General features: G+C 40.6%; 1 protein-coding gene across 5 annotated transcripts in view; it reads right to left on the reverse strand.

Annotated features, from left to right (window-relative positions):
* Window positions 1–12,593: 12,593 nt before the first annotated feature.
* LOC309330671 (uncharacterized protein) overlaps window positions 12,594–17,720 on the reverse strand; it is a 29,822-nt gene continuing 24,695 nt past the window's right edge. For 4 of the 5 annotated variants that reach the window (XR_014151530.1, XR_014151531.1, XR_014151533.1 and 1 more), the window contains 2 exons: window positions 15,081–15,190; window positions 12,594–13,407 (listed from right to left, as the gene is read on the reverse strand). The gene's annotated coding sequence lies outside the window, so the exon portion shown is untranslated. Of the gene's footprint in view, window positions 13,408–14,609; window positions 14,740–15,080; window positions 15,191–17,720 lie in introns of all 5 variants that reach the window. The other variant, XR_014151532.1, reaches the window with a different exon arrangement.

A 17,720-nucleotide genomic window follows, 5' to 3' on the forward strand; every position in this document is an offset into this window, starting at 1 on the left:
ACCTCAGCCAGCTGCCCATGCTGGTCATTTCGTTACCTCAGCAACACCTGCTTCTCCTTTCTGCACTTTTCAGTATTATAAGAGTTCCCGCCCTTTTCGAGTGTTAATCCCAAGCAGGGTTTGAGCTCCTGTAGATGCTAACATGTGGAAAGGCCTACACCTGTGAGCTTCCCTTTCTCACATGGCCTTTTTCCACATGTGGGAATCAGCAGGTGGGCTGAGGAGCCACACAACTGCAGGAGCAGGGCTAGCAGCAGAACTGGATTAAGACACTCTGAGGCCTTTAACTATGCCAAATTTAAGAGGTGCTGTGGCAGTACTCACCCCAAAAGTTTTTATTCTAATGGAAAGGACAATGAAACTAGAAATAATCAAGTATATCTTTGTCATAGCAGAATGATAAGGTCTGTTTTAGAGTCCATATTCCCTTTTTCCTTTATCTTTTAACCAATTATATAAAATTTTATTTGCTTTTCTAGAGGCCCCTCATAATTGGAGGTCCTGAGCTGCAGCTTACTTAGATTGTGAGTAAATATGATACTAGCTAACAGTGTGGCCTCTCTGGCCCTTTAATCACATGAAGGGGGCTAATAAAAGCTGAAAGGTGAAGGCTGATTTCTTGTCTTAAAATGGGGGGTGGACCTCCATTCCACCATTTGCTGAGGCTCTCTAATACTCTTAACACACATTCTGAGCTGTGAGGCAGGTATTTTCATTGGAGTAATCATTACACTAAATGTTAGTTTAAGTTAGACTAGGATACTACGGCCAGATTGCTGCTGGTAACTGCTGGTCGAAAACATGTGACACCATTGTGAAAACAGCTGCGCTGGCTGCCCATCTGCTACTAAGCCAGGTTCAAGGTTCTTGCATTGATTTGCAAAGCCCTGAATAACTTGGGTCCAGGATACCTCAGGGATCACCTGAACCGTTATATCAACTTATATCACCTATACCCTTATGTCACTCATTGTCACCTGGAACAGCTCAGTCAGGGTTCGAGCCTGAGCAAATTTTCCAGTGTTGCAGGGGGTTGGGCTAGATGACCCTCGTGGTCCCTTCCAACTCTACAGTTCTATGACTATATATATATATATATATATATATATATATATATATATATGCTTTCGTAGATTTTCACGGGTACAGGAATGCAGGTTTTGGTGTCCTCGGGTGTCTTCCCGTGTAAAAGTTGGGGTGTCTAGGCGACGTTTCGACGAGGTCTCACTCGTCATCTTCAGGCTGGTGCTTTCGGCTTCTTGTTACTGGAACAGAGCAGGATCTCAGTGTTTGAGTTCCTATAAATACTGTAGAGGGGGTGTGGTGTATAGCCTCCAATGTTCTGGGCAGAGAACACCTAATGACCCACCTAAGTGGGACTCAGGATATCACTCAAGAAATCACTCAAGATATCTCTCAAGTAATTAAGGAACAAAAGAAGAAAAGGCACACTAGCCTGGGAACTTCCTCTCTGCCCAGAACATTGGAGGCTATACACCACACCCCCTCTACAGTATTTATAGGAACTCAAACACTGAGATCCTGCTCTGTTCCAGTAACAAGAAGCCGAAAGCACCAGCCTGAAGATGACGAGTGAGACCTCGTCGAAACGTCGCCTAGACACCCCAACTTTTACACGGGAAGACACCCGAGGACACCAAAACCTGCATATATATATATATATATATATATATTGCAGCTGTCAAAGACCAGGAAAAAGAAGTGCATTACAAATGCTATAAACAGTTAAATGTCACACTCTTGTAGGTGTGGCTGGTTCATATTATTAGTTATTGTAGGAATGTGTTGTGCAAAATGTTCCTTGTTACCTTTATCTATTATGTTTCCAATCATGCAAATGGCACACGAGTAATTTATGTCAATAGTCTCATTGAACTCAGGTTGGTCATGGTTATAAAGTTACTCTTAAAAACTACACTTTAAAGAGGAAAACATTAAAAAATATTCATGTGACTTGCAATCTAGTTTTCCTCTTTCTCTGAACTGCATATTCATTTTTAGGAAGTACTAGGCAAACAGTGATTAGCTGCATCCTCATATTCCCATGGAGTGCTGAGAAAGTGTTGGATTATTATAGAAATAACAGCTAGACAATGCACATTCATTCTATCTCTCTATATCAAAATAATTTGATGGATGACAAAGAAAGACAACATGATTTTTTTATGTTGGCTAAATAAAATTATTTCAGATTTGAGTGTACTCTGGGACAATAAGTGATACAAATGCAAATTTAGCAATCCTTATTTCATTATTTTATTGTTTGAATAATTTTTATCCTGCTCTTTAGTCAAAAGAGGGTTCCAGAGTGGCTTACAAATCACTTACGATCTAAAAAGATACAACACAAAAATAATAAGCGAACTTAATAATAGTTGTCTGTGTTTGTTTTTAGCTCCTTATAACATTCTGTTCACTGTACACAAATGAAAGGTTTGTGTGAATGTGTATATGAGACCTAAGAGTGATGCTTAACCATGTGGTTTTATAAAAATAAACAATGAATCTATAGATGAAAATGGGTGTATGGTATGTTTTTTGACATCATGTGACAGGACTGTAATGCCATTTCAACACTGTAAGCTGTAGTGGTGACCTGCTACACAACAGCAGCCGTTACATCTGATAAGACCCAGTCATGATCCACTTGCATGTGGTGACTCTCCAGAACACACAAGGCATGTCACACTTGCACATTTCCATTGGCTTTTCTTTACTGGCTGCTCAGGCAATTTGATGAAGAAAAGTATATTCATATCACTTCACCCAATCACTGCCATCTATCGATCACATTTCAGTCACGGCAGCAAGAGTTTTGTGCTGTAAGCCCAAACATCCTATAGTATTTGTGTAATCTCCAGGAAGGCTTGAATACTTTGTATGTCACAAGTAGTATAACTGAAGAGCAAATTATTATTTCAGGTACGTAGACTTGAACTGAAGACATTATTCAGCAAATCAGCCCTTAAATTCAGCTTTTCACAAATCAAACAGGCCTTCCAAGCCATTTCCACATAATCTCTCTCTCATATACAGCTTTTATTTGCCATTAAGACTGATGGTGAGCTGCATTTAATAATGCAGCATGTTCCATTCACATCTTTGTGGTAGAAAAATGCATCCTTATACAAAGGGATTCTGCTTTGCCTGATCCTTACTTAGCAAGATGTCAAGGTTGGTTTAACTTGATACCTGTTCTGTGTCAATTACCATGTCAATCCTGTCACACCACTGAACTCACAATGGGTGTGTATATATGATCACATAGCAGTGGGTTTTGTATACTCAGTTTGGTAATTTAGTTACATGTATGAGTGTAATATATCCATATCAAGCAAACAGGCATCTATATAACTGGCTCTGTGGACTAGTTTTGTGTGTGCTGAGTATGATAGTCTGGATTCTATGCAGTACTCATATTGCAGGCTTTATTCTTGCCAGGGAGGGAAGCACTTACTTTCTAAGATGCTCTTTGGATACCTATGTCATTGTCAAAATACCAAAAATGACCAGCAGGGATTATTCAGGTTGTAGCTTGGAATTGGAAGGTGCTTGTTGTTATACTCAGAAACATGGCTTTTCAAGACTGGCAATCACAATGATATACATGGACCTTTGACAACGTCAACGGGAACATCTCACTAAAAATGATGCCCACTGTAATGCAATGATAGCCTCTGAAAACACACTCATTAGATGACATTCAATTACCACTGATGGTCACAGTACTCAGTCTTGTTGAGTGCAAGGACATATAGAAAACCATATTATTTCGATACAGCTTCACTTCCTGCTCCACTAGGCAGCCCCATCTGTCAATCACACCATCGCTGCAGAAACACTGATTTGCCTTTTCATATCCCATCAGTTGCTTGCTGCACTTGGTCAAGGGCCTGATGGAGGTCAATAAAGAGCAGCATGCAGTGCTTACCGAATAGGTTTCCATCTGCTTGAACATGCTGATGGTTGTAGATTCTGTCAGGAGTGGAATATCCAGGGCTACAGTGAGATTGGGATTGCTTGACTTTGGGACAATGTGGAAGGAATTTTCTTTTCTAGTCAAAAAATTATGAGAGTGATGTATTTCATTTTCTTAATAGCCAAAGTGGATATATTTATGATGGATGTGGTGTGGCTCGTTCTTAACTTATCTCTCAGCCCCCAATGCACATGTTACTGTAGCAGCATAGTTGCTACTTCTGCAAGGCTAAATCCTGTGCTGCACCTCTAATGTTTGGATAAAGGAATTGCATGGGAAAGGTAGATCATATTGGATTTTTAATTCTTTTCTATTCTTCTTTTGTATACTGCCCTGGGAATATAATTGAAGGACACTATAAAAGCACTTATTAGTAAATAAATAACATGATTGATTGACCAAATCAGTGCTACCAGCCCCAAGGGAAGTATGGCCCTCATACAGTCATGATGACGAGGGGACGACCGGGTATTACAGCATATATACTGTACATTCTATGGTGGTTTAGTCAGGCAGGTAGAATTGGGTAGGGTTTTCAGGACCTTGGATAGGTCTGATCAGACAAAACAACTTGTTCTAACACAGGCTTCCTCATCGGCCCTCCAGATGTTTTGGCATACAACTCCCATGATCCCTAGCTAGCAGGACCAGTGGTCAGGGATTATGGGAATTGTAGTCTCAAAGCATCTGGGACAGAGGTTGAGGAAGCCTGTTCTAACAGAATCTGGAGCTCAAGCAAGTTTTTTTCTCTCTCCCAGACTCTACCTCCTTGTTGAAGACTCAAGACTTCTTTAAAGAGTTAGTTCCCACAGCCTAGCAATCAATCGGTTTTCCATCAGCTGCTGCCTTGTGCATTGCCTGCACTGATGAGCAGGTACTAACAATCATGAAACACCTAGTGTAAAGGAGACAGCTCCTCCTCTCCCAAGTGCTGCTGACTGAGGGTCCTAGTTTAGAGGTCTCTGATGGATGGGCTTAGTGTATGGGACTGGGTCTGGGTTCAGCACTTCTGCAGCTTGTGTCATTGGTCATCCTGATCCAGTCTGTTCCTCTCTAGAGTATTGGCTGCTACTCAGGAATGAAGTCGTGACAAATATAGTCACTTCCCATGTCATTTGTGTGAGCCACAAGGTTTCTGTATCCAAATATTGCCTGTGCAGCTTGGTATCCAAACATGCTATTATAGTAACATATGAATCAGGATATAGTAGTGGACTTTTCGTGCACCACGGGCGGGGGGGGGGGTTCCACTATTTTCCTCCCTTTCAATTGATAAAGATGGGTCATCAGCTATAATGTAGTTTTGCTAGAAGGCTTCGAGAAAAGTTTCCTGGATGAACACAAGGATTACGCTTTCTGGATCCATCAGTAACAGTTCACGTGATATGGCGGAACTGTGGATTCACCCTCCCAAAACTATGATCACTGCAGATTTCTTAGATGGGCCTGGGTAAGACAGATGGCCGTGAAGTCAGGGTATATATGTTGGGATACTGCCAGGGAGATAAAGCCCATCATGGCCCCCACGTCGCCTCCGGACGATCCATCGATCTCCCGTAGATACAGTATCAGCAATTAGCGACACGAGCTCCAGAAAACAGCTTGCCACATTCCAGAGCTGATGCACGCTCTATCAGCAGAATTCACACAGCGAAAGATGCACGCAGGAGAGCATTATTTAGAAGTTTATTCAGCGTTGGTCAGAACAAAGGAAAAAACATGACTGCCTGCTTGCGTGTTCAGGCACAGAGAGAGAAACGAAAGCATAGACACAACAGAAACATCCTGTGAACAGGAAATACGCAGACTCTGTGACTCACAAAGCCTGCTCCCTTTTAAGGTGGAACGGAAATATCCTAACAATACAGGCACATCTGTAGGACTTCTGGACTGGCTCCACAGGTGCATGTGCACAGTCATGACCTTGCTGCTGCAACAGCTGGGAGAGAAGCTCTGCAGCTCTGTCCCAACACATGGGGGTTATTGTTTTGTTTGTCATTATGTTATGTATTTTTGTGTTTCTATATTGCAAACCACAGATGAAGGGCAGTATATAAATTTAATAAATCATCATTATTATCATCTAGTTTTCTAGTGCCTCTTATTTGTTGTTGCTGTTGTTTGGGAAGGTAAGGTATTTTGTCTTGGTTTCCCCTATAACATGTTTATTTGTTTGCTTGTCCGGAACATTTATATCCTGCCTACTAGATGAAGTTCTCTAGGCAATGTACAATATATTTAAAATATAATAAAATATACAGGAATAACATGGGCAGGGCAGAGTTAAATGATGTGTATAGCATGGATAACCAGCTTATTGTACCACATTATATGCATATCCTATACCTAACTCATTCTTTATTTCAAAAGGTGTTCTGGCATGGAGCATCTTGTTAACTTCTGCTGTAATCTGGTCAATGGGAGATAATAGATTTGTGTATAAATAATGCCTAAGGTTGAAATCCTATACCAATTTACCTTGCAGTAAGACCCAGTGAACTCATTAGAACTTAATTCTGAATAGGCATGTACAGGATTACACTGTAATTCATCTTTATTGCCCTTTAAAACAAATTAATCTAGCATCCATCTTCCAGACAAGGGCAGATGTGCATATTCATAGAATGTATAGAGTGCATTTGTGTTAACGATAATAATTTCACCTCTTTCCAACAACTAGGTGCTAATGTTACACACCACTAGCAGATCATGTCTGAGTTGAAAGGAGCAGGCTTTTAGTAGTTCTCTTCTCAACAATCAGAAATGGGTAGCAGTCAGTTGACATGTAGATTTTCTGTGGCTATAAATGAGGCCTTTGAACTCAGAACTTAGAGGGTTAACTGGGCATTCTGATTACTGAAGAACACATAGTTAATGTCAAACTATGTAGTGTAGCTAAAATTGCCTTCAGCAAATTTTCCTCCTTTCTATCTTCCTCTGCACACTGTCCAGATATTGTTGCAAAGCTGATCTCATTTGCTCTTTGCTTTTGCTCAATTTTAAATGATGCTTCTTTCTTTACTCTACCTATTATGATGGTATACCTTCTTGCTACTGATCCACCAATGGCATATGAAAGGCTGCAACCCAGCACTAAGCTGACAGCATTCAACACTGATGACTGAAAACATTGCCATTCCTCACAGGATGACAATGAGAATGAGAAGCTGGTCCCTACAATGGATCAGTGGCTTTGAACAGTTCAGCCTGAAAAGCTGTCTTGTACTTTTGTTCTAACAAGATATTTTGATTGACTAACTCATTTTGGTCCAGTAACTGGCAAGTCTTCAAAGCTATATTTACATATATATATTTGTTGGCAAACTCATGGGGATAAGCAACATCAACCACCAGTGACCACACTCTGTTAACAGGAACATGATTAAAAATGGCTTAAGAAAAGGCTGAAACAAATAGTTTCCACCAATTTATATTTTTATTTCCCTGGAAAGTTTCTTACAAGGTCACTGAACATTCCCAATATTATCTGATATTTCATGAACTCAGCACTTGTTCAAAACATTGTTTTCCAACTTTTGCAAAATTAGCTCTCTGTTCTATTTTATGCCCTACTCAGCTTTTATGCAGCCTTGGTTTTATAAGCCTTTCTCCAAAAAGTTCTTAACTGGTGTTTCATTTCTGAAGTGTGGTTTCAACAGTTCATTGTCCAATATAATAGCAGTGGATCCAGTGCAGTAATTCTACAGCTCATTATTGATAAGTTGATACATGGGGCAAGCAACTTTTAAAATTTTGTTTTTTGCCAGATCAATAAATTTCAGCAGCCTTTGTTTCAAAGCGTATAAAATTGACTGGATACAACTTTAGGTTTGCCAAATGCTCAGATCCACCAAATATATGGAGTTGAATTTGCCTTTTAAAAAATGTGGTTCCATGTGAAATGTTGACTATTGCCTGTGAAACCTCAGGCTGCTTTACATGCTTAATCTTTCAGGAGCCACAGAAACTCTTTGCCAGTTTTGCTGCCACTCTTCTAGCACTTATGCCATGGTTAGTCAACACAGCCCCCTGCAGCTGTTGTTGGGCTACAGTTCCAATCAGCCCAATGCAGCAGGACGAGTATTGAGCTGCTTGACAGTGGAGCAGACTCCCTCAAGAGGTTGTGGGTTCTCCTTCATTGGAGGTTTTAAAGCAGAGGTTGGATGGTCATCTGTCATTGATGCCAACTTTAGTTGAGATTCCTGCAATGTAGGGGGTTGGACTAGATGACTCTCAGGGTCCCTTCCAATTCTGAGATTCTTTGAGAGCCCTGTTAGTGGAAGGGCTGTTTGAAATTCACAAGCACCTCTGAGCTTGTTTGTTGTTGTTGTTTATTCATTTAGTTGTGTCCGACTCTTCGTGACCCCCTGGACCAGAGCACGCCAGGCACTCCTATCTTCCACTGCCTCTCGTAGTTTGGTCAAACTCATGCTGGTAGCTTCGAGAACACTGTCCAACCTTCTCGTCCTCTGTTGTGCCCTTCTCCTTGTGCCCTCAATCTTTCCCAGAGCTTCCTTAGGCTATACGATTTCCTCTTTTATCTGTGATGCTGGTGCAAGACGCTCTCTGAAATCTCACTAATCCACATCACACAGTGGCTCTTGGCTAGTAGGCTGATGTACTGTAAGCTAAAAAAAACACTGTGAGCTAAACAAAACAGAATTGTTTCCTTTCTTTTCGTCCTTTGCATTTGTCAGGTCTAGTGCTGAAAACAGAAAGCAATTTAAATATGCTCACAAGCAGACCAATATGGTTTTTTAAAAAACTAAGTTATAGCCTGGTACAGCTGTAACAGAGGCTATTTAATATTTGGTGGACAGTTTGATGTTTGAGCTGTAGGTGGTGGTGTTGCTTTACTGGAACTCAAGTTCAATGCAAATGCACTCAGAGGGACAGAACAAGTGAAGGAAATAAAAAATAATAAACAACTTTCCATTTGCAGAAGACTTATGCTTTCTCAAACACATAGCAGGTTCCTTTAGGGCTTTGCCAGTCTGCCATGCCCTGGTAATTGAAAATAAGCCATAGAACAGGCCAAACCTTCACATTTCCATGGTATTGTGTGTTTTTTTAAAAAAAGAGACATTTGCTTCTTAGTTGATATTTAAGGAAACTGCCAATGAATGCTCTTTTAACCATGGTGCTAAACATTTTAGAAATTAAGATCCCATCATATTAAATGTGAGTCTCTCTTGTCCTGTAATGCTGCTGTGTGTTAGGCTGAAGAAAGACAGTAGTATTCTGGGTTTTGTTTTGTTTTTCTGGAAGAGTTGAAGATGCTATGAAAGCACCATGATTATCTGTGTTATATGTACTATTATCACACTATGCCCCCATTTATGTATAAAAGATTGGCTTGGACCATTAATTTAACAAAGAGACTGGTTTGTCTACTTCAGCAGTTCCTTTCACTACAAAATCCTATCTTACAGATATAAAACAACGGGCTTATGGGGGACCCCAAAATGCCAACCCCCCATCATAGATCACTAGGAAGGGTTTACAAAGAGGGTATTCACTAAAGCTGCATCTTGGCTGAAGGATCTTGACATCATGGTGGGCTGTAGAAATTTTTATGTTTCTTTTGTAGGTCTAATTCATTTGTAGAAAATACATTTCTATAATGTGTATAACATTGGCTGGGTTGAATTGTGAGCTAGTTTGCAATAGGTTCAGAGCATTATCTGTGCTGCGAGAGACTTTGGGCAAGCCAAGAGAATTAGGAAGTTGTGTGTGTGTCTACCTTTGCCTGGAATACTGAAAGTTATATACCACTGCTGTATTTAGCCAACTGCGGAGGAAAAACTAATACTCTGATAAAATTGTCCGGAGTCAAAGAGATACAAACAGCAAATTCATTCAGGCTACAAAATACCACTTTAATTTTCACATATTATGAACAGGCAACATGTACAAAGTATCTTGATGGAAAAATGAATCTAACTGTACTGTGGTTGATTTTACCCATGAATACACTGAAAAGAATTGATATATGATGGAACTGTGGCAAAAGCAATTGGGCATAAAATAAGCAACATTCTGTGTACTCAACTGATTGATAATGGTTTATATCAAAACCTAATAATGTTTATACTCATGTGAAATGCAGCTTAATATTCCATGCATTTTAGTACAACCATCACTGTATTTACTTGTTTAATGAAATAAGGAGCTTAAGACCTTTCTTCTTTCTCCTTTCTCAGGGAAAACTCAGTGGAGTGGAAGAAAAATGTACTCATACCATGTAATGGAATCACTTATTTATGATTTCAATTAATTTTTCATTATATGTTTCAAATTAGAAGTATATCCAACACCAGATATTACATTAAAAGATATCTGTACAAGAAAAAAGATGAAAAAGCGAATCTCAATTTAGATATAAGCACTAGAGCTGAATTTGTAAGTTTTGGTTTGGTTTGCTCAGTTGTCAACAATACCTCTATTTCTCTACTGCATTTTTAAACTGCCCCTTGCTGTTACACTTATTTTTTGTCCAAGTCCAGGACATTAGAAAGAAGCATACAAAAGCTGGTTTTTAAGGCTCCTGATAAGCATGGTGTCTCTGAGCTAGTTTACAGGGCAGCACAATGAATGATGTGATTCCTAAGTTTATCTGTTGAAGGTCAAGGACATTCTGCAACAAACTAAGCTTAGTCAAATGCCAGTGTATATGCTCCCTGTAGCACATATGTGACATAGCGTGGAGCTATGCAGTAGAATAAATTAGAAATATTAACTTGAACAAATCTACCTTTCCATTTCCCCCCATCTCCCCTCCCCTACTTTGCTCTTCTTTGGTATGTGCAGTGTGGCTTTGGTTATGCACTGTGTCTGGGCTTTTCTGGACAACATGTTTCTTCAGCATTCATCCTGATTTGCTTGCACACAGCTTACACAGTGGTTAGACTATGTCCAATCTTTATTGAACATTTGTTCCACCTTGCTTACAGGGCAGTTACATGACAGTGAAATTCATTCCCAAGTCATCCTGATTTGCTTGCAGGATGCTTTATACGTCTTTTCATTATTCCTTCCTTCATCTCACACTTTCCAATGCACTGCCCTCCTGTAATATACTAAGAGCCCTGAAGCACCCTCTATCTACATAAAGACGGGTATCAGCTGTGATCCAATAGCCAGCTATGTTGAGCACAGGCAGGGTTATGCCAATGCCAGCTATGGCACCGTACAGCTTGTATTTGAATTTCACAGCTCTCCATAGCAGACAAGGGGACCTGGTTTCACAAGTGTTACGCTGCATCAGGATCACTGTATTGATACAGTAGGTGTACCCAGGGGTTGGCAAAACCAGCCCCCATTGGGGGTGCAGGCCTGGGAGGGATGGGCATGTGCACAAAAATCTCCCCAGAAACCTGTCTCCAGTTACTTGTGTAAGGTTGCAAGTTTAGACAAGAGCTGGGAGCTGAGCAATAGGAGAAATGGCAAGGCGGTATAAAGGTAAACCATTGGAGACTATGGAGTGTATGACATATATGTGTGTTGCGACATGACGCTGTTGTCGTGGCGAGATCAAACACCTGACAAGGTTCCTGTCCTTCTGCACTGTGGCAGAAAGGCGTCTGATTTTGTTCGCCCTTCCTCCTGGCCTTGCTCACACTCCATACACTTCATGTATATGGGTTGTATAAAATATAGTAATTTCTAATGTGGCTACCGCAGCAAAGTGATTATTTTTTCGGGGGTGGGGTGTGTGCTGAGAAAACAAAGGATCCCAGGTATGCTTCTAGTTGTATTATGCTTGGTACTGAGAACCTTCTCTCATTTGGAGGTCAATATGGCAGTGTTAATACGTTGGGGCAGGCTTGCTTACAATAGCATACTAAACACAAATGAATAGGGTGACAACCAATGTTCATCATACTCACAGTAGATCCATTTAAGTCAAATAATTTAAGCGCAAGGGAGGTCCACTCCTGGACTAACATTGGATATCACCCATGATATTTAAAGATATCAGAATAACAAAAAATATTTCAGTACATCAGATGTGAAGTGTTTCATTGGCTTGAGAAAACTCAGGAGTGTGAAGGCCAGCCTGCTGAAGTCATTTGTCATCAGTGGGGCCAAAGATTTGTGGAGATGACAAGAGATCCATCTCTCTAACTTGCAATTAAGTCGGGCAGGGGAGAGTGATTGATTTTAAGAGCTGACCTTAATTTTTTGTTTAAAACGAAATCAGCCCCATGGCAAAAAGCAAATGAACTGCATTTTCAGTTTAATTAAAATGCTGACATTACAATGTAAATAATTGTGTTTTATTAATCATTTGCCTTCAAGCTTGTGACAGCAGCAATACTAAAGACAATTAAGTTGCTGGTGCTGAGTGCAATGCCTTAATAATTATGTGGCCAAAAAAAACAAAAAAACAAAACCTTAGGAAAATCTACATAGCAATTAGTCTGTCTGTCTGAGCTTTTTAGGACTAAAAACAAAAGGTGCAACTTTAACCTAAAGTTATGCACTGGAATAGGCAAGGATACACTAGGAAAGCTAAACTACAGCACACAATTTGTGTGAATTCCATGATTAGATCACACGATGCACTGAAAAGTAATGCAGAGAGAGGCTCTTCCATGTAATTAAGAAAGATATCTTTATTCAGAGAAATAAGAGTAAAGGCTTGGTAGCAGGTAACAGACTGCAGGAGTCGAGATTCAGGAGTTCTGGCATCAGGCAAGTTATTTGGAACTGGAGAGAAGCAACAATGGGAACTGCAGTTTTCAAAACAGAGGAGGCTGAAGAAGTAGCTATGGTACAGGTCTGAACCATGCCCAGAAAAAATATGTGTTTTGATACATTATCAACACTGATAATTGTACTAATAATCCCATTTAGCGATGCTCCATAAATGGAGTAACAGCTGTCTTCAGATGGCTTATGATTAATTAAAGTCCAGTGCATTTGAGGAAACCTTGGTATATTGGTTCCTTTTTTGCTGCAGTCCACAAGCCAGCAGAACACAATGAAGATGAAAATCTAGGAAAATGCTAGAGGCGCTATCATTTTATTTGAGTCTTGTGCTATAAGAAAAGTAGCAGGTATTTAACTGACATATAGCTGAACAAATGAATTCAGAGTTTATATATTTATGTCTGCAAGACCATGTTGTCAAAATAATTGTACTGGATCCCCCTGCCTCCTGGATGCTTTGCTTTCATTTATACAGGAATCACAATTCAAAATAGCGACATTTTCTGCTGCCATCAAAATCTCAAAGCTTGGAAACATTCATTATACAGGTAGGAAAAGGAAGTAGTGGGTTGAATTCAAAGGTGCTGTTCTGGATGTCGGAGGAATCTCTTGCTCACAGAAGGGCTACTTCTCACCTTGTGGTACAGCTTTGCATGAGGAAAAAAAGGGGGGGGGGAATCCTGCTGTTCCACCTGTGGAAGTGTTTGTACAATTAGAAGCATGATAACTGCTAAAGGATCTGCCCATTATTTCACTAGCATTTGCACAATTGTTTGCGTCACAGTTTTAACAGAGGATGCTAATATTCGGGGCACACAAAATCTACCTGCCAAATTACAGGTTGCCCTGGGTTATATGGATACTGATAGTTCGTACGGCGCTTGTTGTAGAGAGGCCCAGGAATTAATTGTTTAACATGAGGAATTAATTCCATTCTTAACAGTTCAACTAAAGCTAGAATAAAGGAGGTCAAGCTGATCAGCCAATGATTATGAGATGAGGCTCTCTTGAAGCACTGGCTAAGTCAAAACCAAGAAAAGAAAGGCTTTTGAAATGACTGGCTCCTAATGCATCTGAGGTGAGCTCTACTCATTGTCGACTTAAGCTGAAGTGCTTGGATTTAATCCTGTGAACTACTGTTTTGGAGAGAACAGATTTCCAGCAACAAATAGTCATCTACAGTGCTACATTAGTACTTTAGACCTGTCCTACGTGATGTAGCCAAACTGCATGTTAGTAGAGAATTAGGGCAGGGTTATTGATGATACCCCCCCGAAACCCCCCCCCCCAAAAAATGCTGGTTTTGTTTTGGGCCAATGTTCAATACAAGTGTATAAGCAATGGAATCTGCCCGAGGGTACTTTGCAAGTGCAAAGGCCCATTCAACAACCAGGCAATTGCCTTCACAGGCAGAACCACCCTGGCTCATTACTCTCCAGCTTCACTGGGCAGGAGAATGGGTTTCTTGCCCCAATCCATCCAAGTAGTGACTCCAGAACCTCAGTCATGAATGGGAACTCAGTGACACAGCCATCAAACTCATTCCATTAAATAGGCTGAAATTGGAGTTTTGCAACCATTGTCCTGCATTGCTGCACGTCCACTTAAAATAGGACAATGCATACATACTGCAAAAATTCTAGGAGCAGAGCTGGACTAGAAACTGCTGCCAGAAGTTTTTTAAAATACCTCATTTAAAGCCCAGGTCCTTCCACATAATAGATCTGAGTGCTTATAAGGTTCCTTGCATACATAACTGTTACCAGAAGTAGACCTACTAGGGCTCCAGGAAGCAACACAGCCCAGGTATTATACCGGTAAGCCCTCCACAGCAGCCACCTTATTGTTGGAGCAACACCTCTCTCACCAAACCCCTTGCTTTAATTCTTACTACCTGGCTGAAGAGCTCCCCTGTTGGATCAATACTCCTGCCTTGTCTTCTTGTCTCTCTGCCCTACTAACTGCCTCAGAGAGTCTTTGGCCTGGCTCAGATGTTCTGCAGCTTGTAACCATAGTTTCCTAGTCTACATGCAAAGGGACACAATGGTCAGTTGAACTTTTCCTGGCTTACTACTACATAGTAAAAAAGGAAGAGGAAGCATGCGCAGACATAAGGATTGTTCATATCTTAGCTTATTAAGCTGAAATGTGAATGTCTGACCATTGTCTAAATGGCTAGGAACAGCACAATGAGATGCAATCAAAGCTGTTAATTTGTGGAACTTTTTGGGGGTAGATGCTTGCCCTAATCCAGCTTGGTTTAGGCAACAATCAGATGCTGGGAGGGAAGGCAGTGTTTGAATGAACACCATCCCCCAATGACCTGCCCCATCAAGCGGCCGTGGTATTCATACACATAACCCACCTGTGTGGAATGATTGCAATATGAAGCAGTAGCTCTGGCATGATGTTTTTCTCCCTCTGAATCTCCCACTCACTTCCTGTGCGAAGGAGGCAGCACAGAGAATTAAAGGTCTACGATAGGTTGAGTGGAGACATATAGAAGCTATTATTAGCATTAGCAGTTTGAACCGTCAAATTGATGAGATGCTTGAGGAAGATGTTGGTAAATTAAATGCAATTAGCAACATTCTAAAACCATTCTATCACTGATTTTTTAAAGGACATGTTTATTGCAAGGATGACCAAATGTAGCTAGAACTCAGAATGCTGTGCTGAATACCATTCCACCAAGAGAAAATGTATCTATTACATATTCGTAGCAGGTTTGTGAAAAAGCAGATTATGCTACTGGGGGGGGGGAAGGTGGTGGGGGAGAGTTAAAACTGAGTGTAAATCAGAGCAAGATGAGGGAAGCTGAAACAGAACCTTTTAATTGCTTTCTGATAGCCTGGGTCAAATGCTGAATGTGATTTTTTTAAAAGCTAACACAGAGAAGTACAAGATCTTCTGTTTGATACTCCCTCCTGCTGCTCTTTGAATGGATGTGGAGAAGCTTTGAATCTAATTTTTAAAAGAGAGAGGGAGAGATTTCTTAGGGTTACCTGCTTTTTCCTTTTTTAAAGATTCAAACATTACTTCTGAAAAATGCTTCTCAATTGTAAAGCATAAGCATTCCTTTAGAACATACAACAAACACACAATCAGTGGCAATCACCCAATCCCAAATTACATCTAAGATTGGACTGATTAACAGATAGATGATGATGATGATGATGATGATGATGATGATGATTATTATTATTATTATTATTATTATCATCATGATTATTATTTTGATTATCAGTTCAATGCAAAAGGAGCATTAACTGAAGGACAGATCCAGGTCTAGTCTAGTTTATCAGTTGGAAGTTCCATTTGTGTGAAACAGCCACAGGGATGATACAGTGGTGGTGCCTTGGTTCTCAAACTTAATCCGTTCTGGAAGTCCATTCCAAAACCAAAGCGTTCCAAATCCAAGGTGCACTTTCCCACAGAAATTAATGTAAAATGGATTAATCTGTTCCAGACTTTTAAAAGCAACCCCTAAAATAGCAATTAACATGAATTGTATTATCTAATGAGACCACTGATCCATAAAATGAAAGCAATAAACAATGTACTGCAGTCACACAGTCAATTAGTAGCTGAACTGGGTTCCACACAGTCACAAAAAAACAACAAAAAAGAGCCACAAAAATGCAAAATAAATAGCAAAAACAGACAGACCTCAGCATAACACTCAAAAGGGAAGTGTGGCACTCAAATTGGAAGCGTAACACTCAAAACGGAGCATGTTCAGCTTCCAAAAAAGGTTCGCAAACCGGAACACTTACTTCTGGGTTTGCAGTGTTTGGGTTCCAAGCTGAGTACCAAGGCGTTTGAGAACCAAGGTTCTGTACTTTAAAAAAATAAATAGAAAAAGAAGCCCTCAGAGAGTCATTTGCTATGCATTTCCACAGTTCCTTTTACAATGACTAACTCCCACAAAGAAAGCAGGCTCCACAGTCACCTCTGTGTCTTACTCTACCAACTCAAGGGATTAATTTGGTTAAATGTGCTCTGATTGTTTAGGGGAAGGAGCTGGGAGGCAGAGCTAATGGCTTCTCTTCTTGGCAAGGAGCCCAAGGAGGTGTCAGGCTGGTGATTATTTTTTACCTTGCACTGGCAGTCCCTTGGAGGATGCATTTCCTTCCCAGTTTGGGACACTAGCCATTATTTTGAACAGTGCCCTTTTCCTCTAGCCTTTTAAGATGAAACTCCTTTTCCTTTTATTATGTTAACATACTATTTCTTCCTCCTCATCCTGGAACTCGCACCTCCCTTTCTCTACCTTCTGAAAGGGTGTTCAGGTAATGTGGTTCAGGAGCTTTCAATACACTGTGCCTCTCTAAGGGCCGGTGCACACACTCGCCTAACTGAATGGTGGAGGAGAGTGTGTGTTCTCACATGCCACCTCCATCATGCACAGCAGAAAATGAGAGCTGCATAAGGCCATTGTACAATCTGCCCCCTACTCCTTTCTGAACTGGACCTATGGAGCTCCTGGGTATGGAGCATTCATACCCCACATTACTTAGTGTACTCAGGTGCTCTGACAGCTATTTCTGCAGGGAAAAGAATTATTTGCACTTTTTATGCTTATGTAACTCTTTTCTATCTTATTGTATTTTAAATATACTGTAAGTTGCCTTGTGAACTTTGCTTAGCAGGCAGAGTATAAATGCTCCAAACTAACCAACTGCTGGAAATGGAAGTTGTCTCAGTAGGAGGCAGGCTCTCATTTTCAGGAGGCCCTTCTGCAAAGATGGAATGGCCATCTGCCAGTGAGGCTGGCTCTGACACTGAGCTGAGGCTGGACTACAAGACCCTTCCAATTCTGTTTTTCCATTGGGCAGTCCAAGGTTTCCCCAAAATGAGGGCTACTGTTCTGCTTGATTTGCACTGAGCCTACAGACCCTCCAAGTGTCTCTATTTTCCAGGGACATCCCTGATTTAGAGAAGCCGTCCTGGTTTCTGATTTGATCCTGGAATGTCCCACTTTTCCTTAGGATGTCCCTATTTT

This window comes from Podarcis erhardii, assembly GCF_964252035.2.
Source record: "Podarcis erhardii genome assembly, chromosome: 1".
NCBI lineage: Eukaryota > Metazoa > Chordata > Lepidosauria > Squamata > Lacertidae > Podarcis > Podarcis erhardii.